General features: G+C 40.2%; 1 protein-coding gene across 16 annotated transcripts in view; it reads right to left on the bottom strand.

The window, feature by feature from the left end:
- The window catches only part of CELF2 (CUGBP Elav-like family member 2), a 568,240-nt gene that overhangs the window by 154,689 nt on the left and 392,783 nt on the right, over window positions 1–20,768 (bottom strand). The window contains exon 1 of one of the 16 annotated variants that reach the window (XM_083819745.1): window positions 1–20,768. This exon is cut by the window's left edge and continues 18,473 nt beyond it. The exons of the other annotated variants lie outside the window; for them this stretch is intronic. The gene's annotated coding sequence lies outside the window, so the exon portion shown is untranslated. 16 annotated transcript variants of the gene reach the window in all.

Below are 20,768 nucleotides of genomic sequence, written 5' to 3'. Positions count from 1 at the left end.
GCACAACATCGTGCATATATTCACAGCACCATTGCAGACATCCAAAAGGAAGTCTATTTTATCTTCACTGCTTTGCATTTTAACCTAATTTATTCCCTTTTGCAGTCTATGGTAAATACAATATTTGCTTTTAGAGTTCTGACTCTCCAGGGGTTAGCAAGGAAAAGTACTTAACACAGAGATTATCTTTCTGGCGTTGCACTGTACCAATGAAAATTGTTACATTAATGGGAGTATGCAGTCATATTCAAACACCATTAAGTACCTCTCCAGAAAACGGAGGGAAAAAGAGTGATGAACTACAGCATAGTTCTGCTTGGACTTGCAACTACGTTTGTGTTTCTCCCCCTTCCCCAAGCACAGGATTCCCCGGGAAGGAATTTCCAGCCTTTCTTCTTCTTGCTTTAACTCCTTCTAGCCTGTGCTATGAGCAAGAAGGAATATTAACACAAAGCAGGTTCGGAAGCACAGCCGCACACAACAGCTGATTCCCTGAATTGTAAGGTCAACAACTCGTACAAATCCTGCAGTAAAATTCTGCCAAATTCAAATTCAAATTGTAAGTTGAATATGGACTTACATCATCGGGACCCAATTTCATACCTATAAACCCAAATCCTGTGCATGTCTTCATGCAAAAATTGCTTTCAAAGAGACCAGGGCTTGCTACTTCATTCTGTTACACATTCCTCTTCTTTCCTGGGTTTAGGACTTACTTTAGCTGGTTCAAATCAGCATAGGTCAGATGTATATCTGCTAATGAGTATTGGTAATTACGGTTTCAAACCACACAGCAGCAATCCAACACTTTCATGTTGCTGATCTCTCTCTAAATTTGTGTATGTGTTCAGAGCAATTTCTGAGTGTCCTGTTTGATTTAATTCCATTAAGATCTTCAAGGCTAAATTTACTGGCAAGAGTTCAAAATATCACTAAACATAGATTTTTCATGTCAGATTTTTGTCTTTTATTCTTTGAAAACCTTTGCAACGGTTTTGTATAATAGATTTTCATTTATCACAAAAAAAAATAAAATTAGGAATGAATATACTGAGACTTCTGGGCTTTTGTATGTTGACATACATTTAAAAATGGAAAACACAACAGCTCTTAAATACTTATTTCATTGCTTACAAATATTACATCAAGCACACTGACCTGTGCTGAAGAGGTGGCTTAATTAGAAACCTTTACAAAACTTCCTTGGAAAAGCTCTAATCGTATCTTGGTTAACTTTTGGGAAGCATTTTGGGCAAAATCAGCTATTTTACTGTTCCCTCCTATAAATTGGAGATATCTGTTTATCTCTGTCAAGTGCTTTAAAATAGCATGTGAGAAGATTGTGAGTGGTGCAGGTACAGAAGCTGTGCAGGAATGCAGCAAGAAATGCAGTCCTTTCCCCTAGATTTCAATTTAAGTAGTTCATAGCAATCAGACAGGCCTCTCTGAGTAGGTCTGTTCAAATATAATTTCATTTCATTTGTATGTGTCTACTTCCCCCCACACAGTGTAGAAAATAAAGAAAAGAAAGCCTCAGCATGATCCTGAAATTAATTTTCATGATACGAGCAATTGAGTCCATCTACTAAGGTACTTATAATTACATTACACTGTTACTTGGGAGAAAAACGGCCAGCTATATTCTAAGAAAATATTAACCCCATCAGCCCAATCACAAATCACTACATTTAATGTATTCTTCCTTTTATTAACACTCACAAGGTGCCCATTAGAGGCACCTTCACTGCTATCCTAAATCACTTCTAATTAGGAGACTAGCAAAAACATGACAGAAATGTTATTTCACATCTTTGAGCGAAAGGCTCTTTGCTGTCCAAAAGACATACCAGCACTGGATGATTTAGTCCATGATTTTGTTTACTGCCTTCAGCTTTCATTAGTGTTAAAAGTGCTAAGATTGTTTCACTGACTGCTGAGATTTCCTAGGAGAAAACAAAAAAAAACAACAAAAAAAACCACAACAAAACACGCTGATACTGAACTCTCTTCTACCTGCAACTGGCCAGAGAGGCAAAAAGGTCTGTGGGTGGCAGGCAGGGTGCAGTCACCCATGCCTTTGCTTTTCGGGTTGCATTATCACAGCCCTTGCTTCCTAGGGGAGGGAAGGTGAAAGGCACGGAAGCTGTGGCTGGTCTCCACGCAGAGCCTGCAGGGATGGACACGTCTTGCTCCTGCCCTTCCACTGCACCCATCTCCCGAGCCAGGTTTGGCTCTGACTCAAGGCTTTCCATTCATCCCACATGCCTGCCATCCTGCAGCAAAATAAGCAGCAAATTTAAACACATCAAGTGCCTGAACTGGTTATCTGGCTTCTGGTAAGGTGCCTCATTGAGGTTTGGTGTTCTAAAAAAATGACTGGAATCAACGCTTGATAAATTTTTAGTAAAACCTACTTTGCTCCCTGATTTTAGCTCTAAGCTTTTGACTGAGCTTTCAAAAAATACTAGGAACATTTCACATGAGTCAAACCTTCTAGCCGAAGAAAACAACTATTATTTCCTAAAACACTCGTCACTGCAAGGCTTTTACGAGTTTAATCCCATTCAGACACATATTAATACCCTCTCAAACTGAAATGAAAAAGTAAAATACGACAGAAGCATTTCACTAAGAAGAAGGACTTAAAATAATTTTGCTGGTGTTTCACTCTTAGAGTTTTGTGTGCAAGGGCATGACAAGCCCCCGAGCAACCTGATCTAATTGGACCTGCTTCTGGTGAGGGGTTGGAGCAGATGACCCCAGAGGTCCAAACTTACCATAGCGCTCCTCTATTGCTCTGGACATCAGCATCCAGAAGAAAATTTACTGGACTTGGAGAAAATGCTATAGGAAATATATTACATCTCCTCGAAGAAAACTCTGAAATACCAAGTTAAGAGTCATTACCCATCCTTTTTCAGTAGGACTTGATACCAATTTTTTTTGCAACACCATTTATTCCCTTAGAGGTGGCATTATGCATAAGTAAGGCCTGGCTCCTCAATCCACAAAAGGTAGCAATAGGAATGTTCTCTCCATCCCATCGCTAATTCTTCAGACCCAAACTATCTATCCATATCACAGGTGTAACATACAACTTCTGTTCAGAAGCTCTACACTTGTATTTTTAATTTGATATACATCGCTAAGGGATTATGTGGATTTATTATACAGCAACTGTACTGTGGTATTATGTTTTACTAGTGAAAATGCAAACATTATTCTGCTGAAAATATCTCTGTGCCATTCCACAATATTGTTATTAACATACACATACAACAATAAAAACTTATGGGCATTCACAAGCAGTTGTTATATCATTTATGAGACAATGATGAAGCTGTACACTATAATCGTAATTTGTCAAAATGGAAAAAAGGGTACAAATTAAACGAGAATCAATTATTTAAACTATGATGAGCTACCAAAAGAGTAGTTTTCCACCAAAATGATGCAACTGAGTAGATGCACATGGAAATCCTGAAATCAAAAAACCAAACACCAGTCAAATCCATCAATCTCCTAAACACAGGCATCTCCTCAGTATATGTTGGAATCAATGATTAAAAAAGTTGCATTTGAGCTAACATATTAGACACACAAGTATATGTCAGAATATTGTAATGCTAGCCCTTGCTGCCCTGAAATCAGTGGGTCAGATAAAAAGGAAATCCAGATCCCCAAAGCCTCTCATTTTGATTGCAAACTAAAAACTTGACTTTCTCAACCTCCCTTTAGCTTTTGGTTACTTGTCAATACTTCACAAGAAATGATGAATGATTTCTAGAGCGAAAAGATTCCTCGAAGCCAGCAAGTAATGACCTATGCAATTTATTAACTCTCTTTCACCTCTTTTTCTCTAGGGTTGGCCTTGAGCAGGAAAAACAACAAGCTGCCAGAGAATCTACACTTCTGCAGCCTGTGGAGTACAAGCGATTCAAGGGCCAGCCCATGCTTCAGTCCAGAAACAGCACCATAAGGGAATATGTTCCCTGGCCTGATCTTCTGTTTGAGCAGCTTGGGAGCCAGGAAAACCATCGTACTGGCTGCATTCCTTCCGCACACAAGCAAAATGGACACCTCTTATGTATATACAAACAAAGAAGCCATTACAAAAAGTGTTTTCCAAATATCAGTTTGTAATCTGGTTCCACTCAGAATATAAAGCACACTCCAAGAGGGGAAGGACATACCTTAGTTTTCAAAAAAAGAACACTGCTGGTAACATATTTGCATTTAATCTGTTGCATAAATTTTAGAAACCTTGTTAGCACGATATCCAAATAAATATTTATTACTGTAGTAATCCTTCCCCTTGTTGTTGGTTAGCACGTAAACCCAAACAATAACTTAAAAAGACCTAAATTGTAAACGAGCATCTTAGCAGTTTACTACGCACTGAAACAAGTCAAGCAAAAAGCAATACAAATATCTCCCATCTGAACAAAAGGCTGGTGCAATTCACTTTGAAGATGCATCTCTCTTGGCTTCTGGAACACCGCTTTGCTCTTCTCTTCTTGGTCCCTAGCTGCCTCTTTGCCAAATGTAACACATATTTATAAGAGTTTAAAATAAGAAACAAAACACTACCAACAACCAACCAAACAAGCCAACATTGTGTAAGAGGGAGGACAAATAGTGGAGCTGGATGTAGCAGCTTGCTTTTACTGTCTCTTTGCTCTCGGGAAAATGCAATAGCGGCTTCTGAATATTAATTGAATAAGGAGCCATGCAAATTCCAGCTGTTGCCCATGCGACTGGGTTTGGAAGAAGTGTTTTTTCTCTGCCCTTCATTTCATTTCCGGACTTCCAGAGACTCTGCACATATGTAGCCCTGTAAGTGCACAATTTAATTCTGTAATCCATCTGTGAAACTCCAACTTCTCTGACTCCAGTGGCACATCAACATTATGGAAACTATAACTAGGATGAGAAACATTTAACGAGGCTCTCCTCCGCATGTTGTGGCTACATAGGGCAATAAAGGGACCAGGCTGCCAAGAGAAGAACATATGATTCAAACCCCATTTTTCTGGGACACGTTTATCCAAGTTTAGAGGCCGTGAGGCGAGATTACTGGGCAAGCGTGCTTCCCCTGATTTTCATGGGTTTTGCTACCGGGTTGTGTACTTAAACACATTCTACACACTTCAGCACAGGTCATCACTGTAGATGGCAGCCCTGTGCTACCTGTGCCCCGGAGCAGTGATGTTCAACAAAAGGGTTCATCTGGAAGGATGGGGAAGGCCATCACAGCTGGGGACCACTTACACCCAAACTCTTAGAAAAGTAGCAAATGATAACCTGCAGCTCAGTTTCAGAGGTCAAACTTGAGCGAGCATGAATTTGGAAGAGGTGCCACCACCTGTTTTATGAAAAAAAAAAAAGGTCTTTTCAGTTGTTCCATGCTGAGTCCTCACATCACTGACCAGTTTTGACCTTACAGGACACATGGAAGTATCAATAAGTGCAATCAGGGAGGTCTTTAAAAAGATTTTTTAAATGACTAGGGTCTTTATCCTGTCACATTTTCTGGGCACCAGTACAATTTAATTTGATTTTAAACTGTACTGTTTGATGAAATGTCCTGTTCTTTAGTTCAGTGAAGTCAAGACACAATAAATGGATTTTTAATGGACGAAAGTTCAATTTCTCTGGCAGCAGAGGCACATGAGGAAAAGAGACACAATGTACAAATGATGCACTCCGTGCTGACTTTCGACCTCAACCATTTCATGACAGGTATAAAAATGAAGTACTGGGACTGGGGGGAGGAGAGAAGGAAAGGGAGAGAGCCTTGAATGGCAGCAATGCTAATAGCCAAGCAGCATACAAGTCATGTAGAAACAAACGTTGGTTTCGGGGCTACGACAGCAGCACAGCCAAAAGAGAGCTAAAAACCTTCTTTTTCTTTTCTTATCCTTCTTTTTACATATTAGCTACTATTTCTGTTCAATGTTGGACTTTCTACGGTAGTCTATGCAGCTCAGTAAAGTCAAGTCAGGTGTTTTAGGTGGATAAATATAGTAAAATTATTAGTCTCTGTATCATGTGAAGGAATCCTTAGAATACATGCAAATGACGCTTTTCTGCAGTGTATTTGTTCAGCAGGAAATGAGTTCACCATTAAAGACTCAGTTCAAGGCAGTGTTTCCTCAGTCCTGCTCGAGAAATGAATCAGGAAATAAAAATAACTCTGATGGTGCCCATATTTATCATTACTTGACTGAGCCAAATTAATTAAATAATGATTCTTTAATTGAAAATATGATGCGCTGTATCTAAAGCTCTGAAAGACCATTACGAATAATTTGGAAGCTCCAAAAATCCTTCAGAATCAATTAAATGATATTAAAATTGAATACAAATTAAAGACCAAAGCATCCATTCACGTATTTTTACTTCCGTTCATTCACTGATATCCAACTTAAAATCTCGAGTTGTTTGCCCAATACAGATTTTGTCTTTTAACATATAATATCAATAGATTGCTACTGCTTACTTCTGCTCAGTGGCTCTGGGATAGAAAATGGTATTTTCAGTGTTTTCCCAGAGAGGAGGAAAGCATCAGCATGTAAATATACCCCCACAAATGTTTGTATTTGAAGTACTCTCGCTGGATCTGCCAACAGAGGCCTTCACACAGACTTATCGCAGGGCAATATTTATCTCCCAGCTTCACCTAGCAGGGGACACAGCGCTGTTTCTGCCTTTGAACTGCACTCATCAGCTTAATTAACTGATTTCTCCTCACCCGTTGCTCTGGCCTGTCACTGTTCCTAATGCTCCTTTTGATTTCACCTGCTATGGGTGGCGCTTCTGCAAGGTTTTTGGGTTCACTGGTCAGCTCGGCAGCTCTGCATGCAATTGGTGCCATTTCTGACCTTCAAACAAGGCTGATTTGTTCTCAACGAACACGACAAAGGGTGTATGCAGCCTCTGGGAAGACAACCTGGGGGTCTGGTTTTGGCCTCTGGTTGGTTAGGCCACAAGGGATGTTGACATCTCCAATGGGTGCCAATGGATTTTGAGGCACCTTTTCATCAGGACTTCTTCATGGGAGAAGAAGTTTGCTGCCATATGAGGGTGCTGCAGATATCGGATCTGGAATGAACTGTGACTTTCTACAGCAAACATTTATAGCATGAATACAATTTGGGGTGTCTTCTCATTGCCTTAATATCCCTGACTATCCAAGATCCTGCAGCTTCAAATGTCCCTACAGTAGCACCCCAATGTTCCTATAATTTGTGTTTGTTTAGGGGCCTGTTTTCACTAGTTGATCAAAAAGTTTTGGGGTTTTCAAACAGAAAACTCATATTTAGCCTTATACCTTCACTTCTCTACTAACAGCTCCTTCAAATGCTTACTGTACCCAACTGCGTTATACCCACAAATATAATGTTCCCTTTTCAGATGCATTCATTTGCATCTGGCGTTAAATGGCTTATAATGGAGCCATGTCATTCAAATGTTAACTGAAAATTATCATTCTTAATTATCTCTTACCTTTATAAATTTTTCAGGTCACCTCTCTTCTACTATGAAATGTAATCTGGATGCCTTGATTTTATTTACAACCAACAAGGTGCAGAAGATCTATGCATAAGCCCAGCCAATATTTTTATGAGGCTTGTTGCCTTCCCCTAGAGAAATTACTGAAGCTCTTTTAATGTTTACAACTGACTTCTTCACAGAAACAGTAATGTCTTTTCCCCTGAAGTCACAGCCAACAGCAACCTTTAAATTGCTGAGGGAAAGACATTTTGAGGCTGGAGAAACATTCTGCAGAAGGCACAAATCGCTGTCATCTTCAGAATAACTTAGTGTATCCCAGCCACAGAATGTTCAGTCCTGCACTACTACGAAAATATTATTTTAGGGACTTCCTCTGAACCTCTAGTCTAAAAATAAGTATTGATCTTGTAATGCGCACCGAAGAGTTCATAAAATAGGGATGCTATGAGAGTTTGGAGGAATGGTGACACTAAGAGATGCCCTTGCAGTGTTTCAGTAGCTCTGCTTCCAAGCAGAAAGAGAGGGCTACACAAAACAAAAAAAATCATTAGCTTAAATTACGCAGCGGGTCCTAAGGCACTTGTAGCCAGTATCATGCATGACCAGTGGTATTTCATACAAGTAACAAGTCTGAATGGATCCAATGAAACCACATTTTTCAGCGAATGTTAAAATAATCGTGCGACCACAGAGCACTCAAGCGAACTGTTATATTAATGAGAGGAAACCTCTTGTTTTTGCTTCACTACAGCAGTACTAAGAGCTCTGGTCTTGGGCAGCCTTATTATCAGGGGCTACCAGCAGATAGAGGAAACTCAGGAATATCAGAGGAGGCCACAGATTCTCAGAGGACCACCAGTCTTTGCTGGCATCCTTGATGAAAGGATCATCTGGAAGAAACACTGAGTAGCTCCCCCAAATCTGCACGTATTTACGCTTGATTTAGAAAAAGATTGCAGTGGAGTTTTGCTTCATTACTAGTTGTTGTGTTATTTCAGTTGAAAGATGATGGGTTTCTATAGCACTTAATTTAGAAAGCAAAAAACAGTAACACTGTACTGAATATTTCATCACCTTTAAAAATAACTACGTGAAAGAAAACCTGCTCATCATCACTTAGGCTTCAATGAGAAACAATTCCTGAAGAGCTTTAAACATTGTTTGTAATGCTATTATATTTTGCTTTATTCTTTTCAGCTCTGGGAGGAGTATGGGATTTGCATATCTAGGAAAAAGTAAAAGGAACAATGTACATAAGTTCCACAATTCAGTACTTCCCTTTTCTTTTAAGTGAGGAAGCATTTCTCTTAGCATTAGCACAAGCATCAAATTCTACAGAAATTCTGCCAATGAGTACATTCCCCACTTCAAAAATGAAATATTGATGAAGATAAAGTGCATTTTTCTCCTAGTTGTAGGTTGCAAGCGTTCAGATCTTTAACATCTGCATTTCCCAAAAGAAGCAATTTTCTCTGGAATGTCAGATTTTGGTTACATGTTGTGCCATCTGAAACATTCAAAAGCACAGAACTGGATATATTCCACCACGGGGTTCTCCACACAGGCATACGTAGTTCAGACTTACATTCTCCCAATTCTAAATGAATACACTTAACCAAACAGCACGGATGTGGCTAACTGCTGGAAACATAACCTGAGATCCCAACCCAAGTAGTCTTCCGAATGAACAGGGAATAAACCGAACTCACATCCTTGTCATGGACCTGACAGTGATCAGAATTAATCTTAGGATTTCTGTCCACATTCATTCTAAATCTTGCTAGATATAGCCATCTATTGAAATAGCCATCCAAGAAAGGAAATTAAATAGAGAGATCTGCTTCTAAGCTGAAGCTCAGTGCCTATCCTAAATCAAATCTATATCTAAACTTTGCCCAGTTGTCTTACTCCTGTCTTACACTTAATCCCCAAAGGTAGCTGAGTTAGTCTCCCCCCTGCTCAGGTATTACATCTCAGAACAAAAGTTGACAGCCTTCCATGCATGAAAAATATTACTGTTTTAGCCTAGGAGATTATGTATAGAGCTTCTTAGAGGCAGTGAAAACTGGCTTTGGAGCTGCTACCATGAGGATGATGGAAAAGCACGTACAATTGGGAACCTTGATAAAGAGATACAGACCAAACCCATCAAACCTGGGATGCCATGAATGACAGAGTCCTTCTCTTTCTTCTGCAATGCAGGGTAGGATTGAGTAGTTCAGATTCAACACCAAACACACGATCAGCCTGCATGCAAAACCACAAGCTTTAAAAAGCCAAGTGTCTACAGGTAAGTGCCTTCTGGAATTACAATAGTGAAGACCGTGACTGATCACACATTCTCCCAGCACAACTTCTGCCAACAACTTACCGAGATTAGAAAGTTGGAAAGAAATGTATGGAGGAATTGCTTTCTGGAGTCATCTTGAATTAATAAATAATAGGCACCTTTCTGAGATAGCTGTTTTAGAGCAGCATACAGCTGGATGAAAACTAGCTCCATGGTTCAATTTATTTACCATTAGTTTCTTTCTCTTTCTCTCTTTCTCTTTTTAAACTCTAACACACAATTTCAGACTACTGTGAAAGCCTCCTTAATTTTCCTCTGTATTGTGTAAAGCAGATGTCCTGCCTTCACAAACTGATTAGTAAGTGGTTTATATTATTGCAGTGGTTGTCATCATTATTGCAGAAATGTTGAGCAAGGCTGCTGTAGGCTGCTTTTGAAAATGTCTAGAATGACAGACCGTCTGTTTCAGAAGTGATACAGGTGTGCAAAACACACTTTCTGGTGAAGACAGACTAAATAACATTCCATGCTACAGCATGTCAAGTTTCAGGTAGAGGGATATCCTCCGTATCATGGCAGATAGAGTATAAAAAATAATGCACACACTGGACTGTGACTCGTAAGACCTGCGTCTTATTCGAGGCCTTGGCACGATACCAGAAATTTGGTCTTTGACAAGTCCTGTTGTTGTTGTTTGGCAGACGTGGTATCCTAGTAGACCCTAATATATCCGAGGCAATCTTCTGCAGGACCCATTCTTTACCCGTAGGCTACAAGAGGACCATGGTGGATGAACACTTGAGAGAGCTGCAATTAGGTGGGGTGGATCTTGTCGTGAGACACACAGGCAGCATAAAATTTAAGTTAATTGTTTTTGTTCAAGAAGGTGAAGCGAAGTCTGCCTCTCTTATGTGTTTCTTCATCTAGCAACTGACCTTGATTGAGCTCTCTGAATACTACTGCAATAGAAATTAATGCTAATTATAGCTTTAAAAGATTAGATATGTTAAATCTGCTCCTAGATGTCCTGACAGTCATAAAAAGCAGAAAAAGAGGTGGACATTTAGCTGATTCTGAAGTCATACTTCACCCCTGGCTCATCCCATGCCTTATGGGATCCAAGCAGTTCCTCCTTGTCTATATCCAACAACTCTCCAACAAAATCAGAGTGCAATGGAGGTGACTACAAATGCTTATTTGCTGCAGGAACTCTGAACTACTACTGCAATCCTTGCAAAAACATAGTCATGCAGTTCCTGCATCTGCAGAAAGTAACATAAAATATTCTAGCTTGCCACATTCTGCTCACAAGTTGTGTAAAACTGAACAACTGATAAGTAAGGGCTTTTTTCTTTTCTTTTTCCTTTTTTTTTTTTTCCTTCTTTAAACTTCAGATGAATGGTTCTTAAAGCAGGAGGAACTGACCTTTTCCCTTTTGTCAGCATGAAAATTTCATGACTGCAATGTTAAAGAGTGAGCCAGTGTCAGCACAGCTTCACAGAGTAATTTTGGTTGGAAAGGACATCTTGAGGTCACCTGGTCAAGCCACCCTCAGAACAGGGCCAACTAGATCAGGGCACTCAGGGCTGTGCGGATTTTTCAGTATCTCCAAGGATGGGGACTTCACAATCCCTCTGGGTGCCTGCGATAGTGTTTGACCACCACCACGGTGAAAATCTTTTTCTTTGTATCTAAAGTATATTTGCATTTACCTCCTTACAACTCGTGTCCGTTGCCTCCTATGTCCTCTGTGCATCTCTGAACAAGTCTTGTCTAGATGTCTTTCTAACTTCTCAGTAAGTAGCTGAGAACAGCTTTAAGACTTCCCCTTTACCTTCTCTTCCAGGATACCAAACCCAGCTCTTTGAACCTCTCCTTGTACACCACATGCATCAGTCCCCAATCATCTTGGTGGCCCTCCACTGAACACCTTTCCAGTATGCTGATGTCTTTTACCGGGGAACCCAAAACTGGACAGTGTCTACATGTGGACTCATGGGTACCAAACAGAAGAATAATCATTTCTCTTGGCCAGTTGCCTACCCTTTTGATAGCACACTTCAGTACGTGGCTGCCCTTCTTTGCTGTAGGGGAACATTGTTGACTCCTATGCAACTTTTTGCCCAGCAAGATCCTCCCCTGGGCTTTTTTCTGCAAAGCAAATGATACTCAAGTCCCATGGATGCACATGCATGCACAAAAGGTTTGACCAACTGCAATCACTGCTAGCATCAAAGCAAAGCAACAAGACCAGCAGCTAAACAGGGCTATAGGTCATTAAAAACAAACAACAACAACAAAACCAACAACATTTTTTGCACCAAATACCCAACCCTCACACAGAACAGACACAATCCAATTATCTTGCCTTCAACTCTAATTTGACTCAGAAATACATAAACTCTATTTTTTTCCTTTCACTCGAGGACAATAGCATCAGAGCAAATTATTCTTTTTTTAAGACAAAGCAAGACACTCTTCATCTCTTACACAAATGTGAATCAAAGGCCCAGATTCTGACACGCTCTCCATCTTTCCAATTTTCAAAGGACAAACACAGATCCAAGCTCAGTTTTTGCAATGACTCACTCATATCCAGCAAACCATTAGCAGAATTTTTATCTTAAAGCCTTTCAAAACTATTTAGAAAAAAGAGACAAAGTTTAATTTTTTTTTTTTCTTCCTAAAATAGTTCAACAGAATTGTTATCTTGGGAGTCCAAGAAAGCTTTACAATGTAGAATCCCAATTTTTCTGCTACTACAGACAAATTGCTTCCCCATTTTAAAGATAAACTTTCCAGGTACAGACAAAACCAAGAGTAACCCTAGCTGCTATTCTGATCAGAAGAAAAACGGTCAAAATGTGTCAAAGCAAGCCAAATGAATGGAATCCTGCCAGCAAGCACTGGAAGACATCAAGAGCACAGTTGTTTACATCAGATTACAAATTTTCTTTAGGAAATCAAGCTATCAGTGAGAGCACAAAAACTACCTACATACTAATGAATCCAATAAGCATAAATATATACTTTGAAATATCCCCTGCTCAGTTGAATTTTATTTTTTTTGTACTTTGATTCAAGTTACAAAATTAAATCCATGAACCATCGCTGCTTTTCACTTCTGTTGTTAGCAGCTACCTGAGCTAAGTCTCAGGACTGAATACAACAGAAAGCCACTCCTAATACTTTTCCTAACCTAATTTGTTTCAAGATCAGCCTGTTCACAGATACACATATGCAAGTGTGTGCTCATGGTATAAAATATACAAAATATACACAAACAGCCATTTCCACAAAGAGCATACGCATTCTTGGCAGCCAAAATTCTTACCCTTTTCATTTAGGACCAGCAGAAAGCAGCCTTTTTCTAGACATCCTTCCACCTTTAAACATCATACCTTTAATAAAAAAAACCCTGAAATTTGAAGACTACTATAAAAAATTTTCAACATTTTCATTACCCTTTTGTTCCAAAAAGCACAAGCACTGAGACTAGACATTTCAGTGCAGCCATTAAAGCAGAATGCCTTTTGAGGCAGAATTCTATGAATGCACTCTGGCTTATAAAAAATGTATTAGATGATAGCTCTGAAAAAGGCTCTGAGGCGTAACATGGTCTATCATGTTGTGCATGCATGAGTTAGCTTTTACAAGATCAGAACCAGAAGCGAAGATGAATGCTATTCATTGTAAGCCCAAAGCTTTGGAAGTTCAGTATCGCAGTGCTTGGGGGTCAGTACCAGAGCTATTCAAAAAAGTACATTCTTTAGAGAATTGTCCATTTTTTTAAAGTGTTCGGCACAAATGCCCACCCTTGGTTCTCGATGGCATGAAGCTGGGGCTGCCACAGAAGAGCCGCACACGCCTGGCCGCTGCCTGGCTCCGCAGTCCCGCTCACCTTGGGTTGAATTTGTTACAGGAAGGTCAGTGGTGATCTTGTTAGTGGGTTTTAAAAAGTCAAATATCACTTAATGAAAAAAAGCAATGACTTGACAATGGGTGTAAAGAGGAACAATTCTGGCAAGGACTCATCCACTTACTGTCAAAGAAAATTACATACAATTTACTATTTTGACATTCTGGAGTGTGTTCGATGCATTATTAGGATTTGGAGGTCTTAAAGAGAAGCAATTCAAATGAACATTAAACTAAATGGATTTTCTTTGATGAAATAATGATAAATAATAACACAGATGACTTTGGTTGTTTGCAAAATAGCCTATTCATAGGCAGTTGCCCATATTATTTTGAAAATATCCCAAAGCTCAGGACAAACCTTTTTCAAATGTTAGCTCTACCCAGCTAACGAACAGTTGTTGTTATTATTACTCAATCTATTATATATGTTATGTGAAAGCATGCCTGAGCAACGCTGCACTGAATCCTGAGAAAATGTAAATTTCAAAAATTATCTCATGGTTTGCTACTGACTTCAAGCAACACAACACAGCGGCCGACAGAACGCGACGGGGCAATGTCCCCACGGATGCGCTCTCCTCGGACGTCTCTTCTGTGTTTTGCCTTCTAACCCAATTGCTCTTCTTTGCCACCAACCCGAAATGTCAGCTGCGACTTTCTGAGCAGCTCTGAGTAATGGGATCAGCTAATGTTCGGCACATGAAGAAATTCTGTATCCTTCTCCTCTCTAAAAATACCGCGGGCTGCCGCTGGAGCCACTCAGCAGTGACAAATAGCTGAGGGGACAAGCAGGTCTGTAAATTTACTTCGTATCTGACAGCACTTCAGTAGATATGGGTAATGGATCCTACTTACTCCAAACTACTGTATATTGCGAGGCGCTTTCCCACCGTGTGAATATATATGCTCAGTATGGGCTTCTTAATGATCGTGATTTTTTTCTTCCCCATTAAGTCAAGCTGATTACACATTAAAAAGCTGTTAGTAAATTTTGAAACATGTTACTAATTCCAGCAAAAAAGGCATGTTTGGTCTTCAAATGCACCTCCAAGCCTCTATCAGCGAAGGTCTCAATTGACTTCTAGGGATTTGCCTCGAGTGTTGAAAGTGTGCGCATCTTATAAATGCACACAGCTAATTATCTTCAATGGCTTCAGCTGATTCGAGCACTTAATACACAGGTCTGTCTTTCCTGGGTATGCAGCATTACAATTTTATTTCCTGAAGGTCACTTGATGACTTTTTGCAATTCTTTTTGAATGTGTGCGTTTTTAATACGGTCCCATTTCTGAATCTAGGAAAAGAGCATTTGACGAGACAAAGGGTATTTACTGCATATCTAGGGATCTCCAGATTGGCAATTATATCATAATTGTTTTTAAATTCTAAAAAAGGGGGTGGAGTGGGGAGGTAAGAGATAATTAAGTCACATGAACAGGACCCAAATTGCATTTGCTCTCAGTTTTGTTGTGCACAATATCAGTTTAATTGAATCATCTGTAATTCTTCTCACTTCTTTTTCCAGCCTGCAGGAACGCATACAAGACATTATGAATGAGAGGCTGGCTGGCAAATTTCTTGAGAACGGAGATTCCAAGTATCCATAGGATCTGCCAGAAAACAGCAGATATTATATATGTACATGTGTGTGTGAGCACCCAAATGTGCCAGGGAGGGTGGAGAAGAGGGAAGGCCCTTGGCAAATTGATGTCTGTCAGCTAGCGAACCTTGATTTCACTATTAATATGTCACGGTTCACCGCACAGAAGCTTTCAGCAAGCATCAGCTGTGCTCTGCACACACGCGGGCGCACACACACACACACACAGGCCGACTTCAGTCAAACCAGTCTGTCATCTTCAATGAATCACCGAAACAATGGAATGGGCAGAGTCTGTCCTAACTCAATTAGCAAGGCATTTTTTTCGGTAATAATTGATTTGAGTAACATTTGTTTCTGTGGTTTTTTAAAAGAGAAAATCTTCACAATTTAACTGGCTTTGGCTAATGGGAAAGAACCTCGGCTGATGCGAAATCAAATCATGCTTGCAGTTAACAGTGGAATTACAGACGGTAGATAGGGAAATAAGAGCAGCCCCTTATCCACGATCTTCTGAGTGCAAGCTGAAGGATTCCAGCATATCTGGGGGCTTCCCCACTTGGAACGCTATCCCTAAAAAACCCGCAGCACTCACTCTTAAAGACATTTGCCCTACATTTTCTTCTCCGTTACTTCTTTTTCCTTTGGTGCGTACATCCCCCAAACGTTTGTGCACATCCATACTAAATGGCCTTCATTAGCACAGTACTGGGGTGACTCATAAGCTTGATTCATTTATCTTGATGTTCCCCTTAGCAAGCGTAATTCTCCTTTTACAGATAGAGTGACCTGACCAAGGTAATAAAGTAGGTCCGTGGCAGAGGAGGGGAATTAATCTGTGTCTGCTGAGTCTCTTAATAGCCCTGTAACCACTGAACACTCTGACCCCATATCTTTCTGTTACAGCTCATCTGCAGTGCATATATTCAGCTTTGGACTGTGGCTTTCTCCATTCCCCAGAGAGTAAGCAGGAGCCCAATGAAGTCTTTAAAATAAGAAGTACACTTTCTTTCTCTTAAGAACCCTAATGATTCAAAGAATATTTTTACTTTTACTTTACTTTACTTTATTGTCTAAAATATTTTTGTTAATGTTTTTCAAGTTTTTTTTTTTCTTCTTTATTAATTAATTTATTTATTTTCTATTTGGTGATAAAGCTGTGAGGCCAGATTTTAGTCTCCTTTATACCCAGATGAATTCATAACAACCCCACAGGTTTCAGAAAATTTGACCCAGATTCAGCAACGCACAAAAGAAGAAGAGGTAACAGCTACCAGCTCTGCCAGCCTCACTGCCACAGGTAGATTAACATTGCTTCTGGCAATCCTAGAAAACTGCGCAGAGCCAAAGTCCACACCACAAATAGCTTCTGGGACAAAGGCTTATTGTAAGTGACACCTTTAATGATCTGGCTATTTATAGGCTTCAGGCCCAGGACAAATGATAGATTCCTTGCCAGCTGCTTATACTCAGCTTTGCTTAGCATATGAAGAGGGAGGAGGAGAAGGTCTCAGCATATTTTCACCTTTAGCCTCTGCTATCAGTTCCTGAGCAAGGGCTACCCGCTGAGCAAGCTGATGGTGAACGGGATGATGTGCAAAGCCTAGAAGCCTGCCAGGCATGTTGACAGGAGCACCAACAAGCTGCATTTGCAAAACAGGGATCGTGGAATGGGGTTTCAGTGGTGATAAGCACACCCAGCCCGGGCTAGATCCAGAGTGCTCAGCTCCCAGTTATCTGAAAGATGCAATCAGGTTATCAGGAGCGTTCACCCGCAAACAATCTCGACAAGATCAATCGAGTCTGCAGTTCGAAGTTGCTTATTTAGATGCCTAAATGCAAACTATCAAATGACAGGCTCTTTTGAAGTTGAAGCCTTTGAGTCTCGTTCCTTAACCCACAGAGAAATGATTTGACATTTCTTTAGTTGTAACAAGGGAGCTCAAGATGCAAAGACCAAACTCATGAATGCTTCTGCACTCTAAGCACCTTGAGGGCTGATTTGCACAGATAATCCAATCTATCAAACCCCTATGTAAAACTACTGCTGTTCTCTTAAATTCATGTGCAGAAAGTATTCCTCAGTTAGCAAAATACTGGCGAATATCCAGTTGTTTCATTAGGTGTGCCACAGGCTAGCAAGACCTCCAAAGATGTTACTGCAAACATTCTTGAACCAACCCATGGCATGGACAAAATTGGTCTTTGCAAGGAAAAACTACTAGAGTGAGTGGTAGTTGGAGAACAGCTGCAAAACAGGGCATTAAGTCAGTTTCACTGCAGTCAAAATGAACAAAGGCTTTTTGCTACACTCTAATACACACACATAATCTGACTCGCTGCGTTAGAGTCTTTTGAAATCACGACCCTTCTGATAGGAGGCAACATTGCTCAGTAAGCAACATAGATGAGTCCAATATTAAAAAGGTACACTCCTCTGTCTTTAAACAACAGCAAATAATTTATCATTTTACTTAGCTTAATGATTTATACAGTGCCTAGGAGAATGGAAGTGATGGGCTCTGAACTCAATGTACATTCATATATGCATATATATATACAAATACATATACATTACACATGTGTACTTATGTATATTCACATCAGAACCCAGTTTCTAAATTTGGACAATAAAATCATTCTCTAAAATGACAGTCATCAAAATCTGTCAGAAAGATCTTAAGAAAAAGAAAAAAAAAGGATAAAAAGTCATTAGAGCTGGCTACAGTGCTAGCTTGACCTACCTTAGAAACTGGAAACAACCCTTAAATCCTCCAAAAGTTGAATAGCATTATCCTTTCTGGAGCAACATTTAACAAAAATTAAAGTTTAAATGGAGTTAGTACAATGATGGTGATGAGGCAAACGGTCGTAGTAGGTAGGATACACAGAATGCCAAAATAAAGCCGAACACGAAAAGAACTCAGCCCGTAACAAGCTAGTTAATATTTGCTTTTGGCTCTTTTTCAGCAGGCTGATGGAAATGCTGATACAGATCATTAATGCTCTTAAATTGTCATCATGGTAATGTCAGTAGTAGTGTATGAGCTTGTTTGATCATATCATCGTAAACCGCTACCGAAGCGTGCTGTACCTTTATTCTTTTTGGATGCCTGGTTTCATTCACCCATGACCACCTTTGTTCTTTTTGTAAATCATGACAAAGACAGATTGAGGGAGAATGAAACAAAGTCCAAAGACACACCTGCTGCATCGGAGCCTGGAAGAGTGTCAAAGAGAAGCTAGGCAAAGGGCCCTTACTGCAAAAATGATGCCAACCAAAGCCGCAATAAATACCTCCTTGCTCCCCTTTTCTGTCTCTGAAAACAGAGTAATGGGGTTCCCTGTGATTTACAGGTTTTACAGACTGCTGCAAAGGCTCAAAGTTTCACCCACGAAGAAAGAAAAAGTCAAGTCCAAGGGTGATCACTGGCTACCGAGTCCCTGGATGTTGTGGTGTGGCTGAAGCTCCTGCCATGTTCAGGGAGCCAAGGAGGCCAATTCCCAGCAGTGGTTCGTGTCTGCACCAGGCTACACCACTGCACTCTGTCTGCTTCTGTGCTCCTGCAAACAGGGAGACGGAGCTCCCTGGGAGAGAAGGAGCACGTCTGGGAGAGATGCTCTCGGCCATAGTGGCGAGAGCATGACAGCCAGGGCAACGAAGAAAAGAGAGGACTGTTGGGAAGAGCAGGCTACAGAAATGTTGGAAATATTAATTTTCCAGCAACCCAGAAAGCTACAACCTGTTGACTGAAAGAACCCAACCTGCAAGACTCATGGCGTAGAGTGGAGCTTGATTTATAGCCCCATTTGGTTTTGAGTCCATCTTGTTCGCTTATACCATTAAAAAACACCAAACACATATATATCTTTTTTTTTTTTTTTCGATATAAAATTCAAAGTTCTTGGAATGTTTGCTTTAAACAGATAACCAGCAGATCCTGATTGACGTGGGCTCAAATCAGAGAGGCATTAACTCAGCACTGAACTCACTACGTGTCTATTGGCTGCCACCGACAGATGTATTTCACAGGTGTTTGGTTTTGCTCACCCATATCTAAGCAATTTCATGATTTAAAATCAAAGCTGATTGACTGAAACAAAAAGTTTGAAAAGGTCTCATTTTTCAAGCCTATTGCAGAAAAATACTTTGCCTTTTAGGAAGCAACTGGTAATATGCATAAATGATTTCCTCATTTCAGGAAGCGGTGAAATTTCAAAATGCTAAGAATTGCTTTTGATGGTCCAGAAGACACCCCTTCTAACCCCATACTCATTTATAACTGTAAAAGCCCTAATGAGTAAAGCACCACAATTCCCTGTTTTAACCTTCTTATCAGCATCCCTGAGTTGGGAATGCAAAAAGAACATCAGCTGGTTTCATCCGATGCCTAGGAAAGCTTCACCTCTGCAATACGTTGCATTACATTTCATAACCATGTTCATTCACCATCTTCAAGCTCAAAGGTTAGCTATCTTCATTAGTCCTGGGAAGAACATCCATATTCACTTAACTGCCATCACACTCCACTCTGAGAAGCCCATTAATACTGCACAGCTGTATCTTAACTGTGGTTCCTCACTCTACTTAGACAAAATGATTGCTATGCTTTTAGTAGTTTCAGCATCTCTAGGATTGAAATATACAGTATAACTCCGGAGTTTCAAAGCAGAAGAAGCACTGCCATAACTTCAAAGATCCCATCAGAGAAACATCCAGCCATAACTCAAAAAACAGGCAGTCTTTGCATGCTGCTCAGAAGCCCTCATCACAAAATTCACCACCGGTGATGACACTAGCTGGTATTCAGCACAAAATTGGATGGGATGTAGAAGACAAAATCTGAAGGAAAGACAAGTAGAAAAGACATCAAATTTCTATTTTTCAAATTATAGGTTCTTTCTAACTGGCTGTGGAGAAAGAAGTGAAGCTGGCTGGCTGCCAGTTAGTGGTATAACCACTGCTTCATGACCAGTATCGGAGGCAGCAGAGGTGGATTTAGTGATTTGCCAGTATTATCTACTTCTGCCGCAGAATTTTGCACGCAAATTGCTTGCTCTGATCGTTACGTTCCTAGATTATTGTCACGATAACCGATCATTCTCCTTAAAACCTGAAGCAATTTCCCAGTTTACTCCTGATAGCAGTCCCACGACTCTGGTCTCAAAATCTCTTACTTGTTCTTGTAATGTTTCTTCTACTGGCTAGGACTATCCTGGAGAGTTGTTTGGCTAGAAGAGAGCAACTGAACTTGAATGAGCAGTCAACTGACGTAAGCTGTCTTGAGTAAATGACAAACCTCAATTTTATCAAAGTATTTCTCCAGAAATAAGTGTCCATTGCATAGATAGAGCCACCTCATCCACCCCAATCTGCATTGGAGCAGGGCACACCATACTCTTACTGCAGTCAGGGAACCTCTTGTTTGGGCCCTACTC

Source organism: Anser anser, assembly GCF_964211835.1.
Source record: "Anser anser genome assembly, chromosome: 1".
Classification (NCBI taxonomy): Eukaryota; Metazoa; Chordata; class Aves; order Anseriformes; family Anatidae; genus Anser; species Anser anser.
The sequence above is the reverse complement of the archived record's forward strand: the minus strand, read 5'-3'. Positions and strand labels throughout refer to the sequence as shown.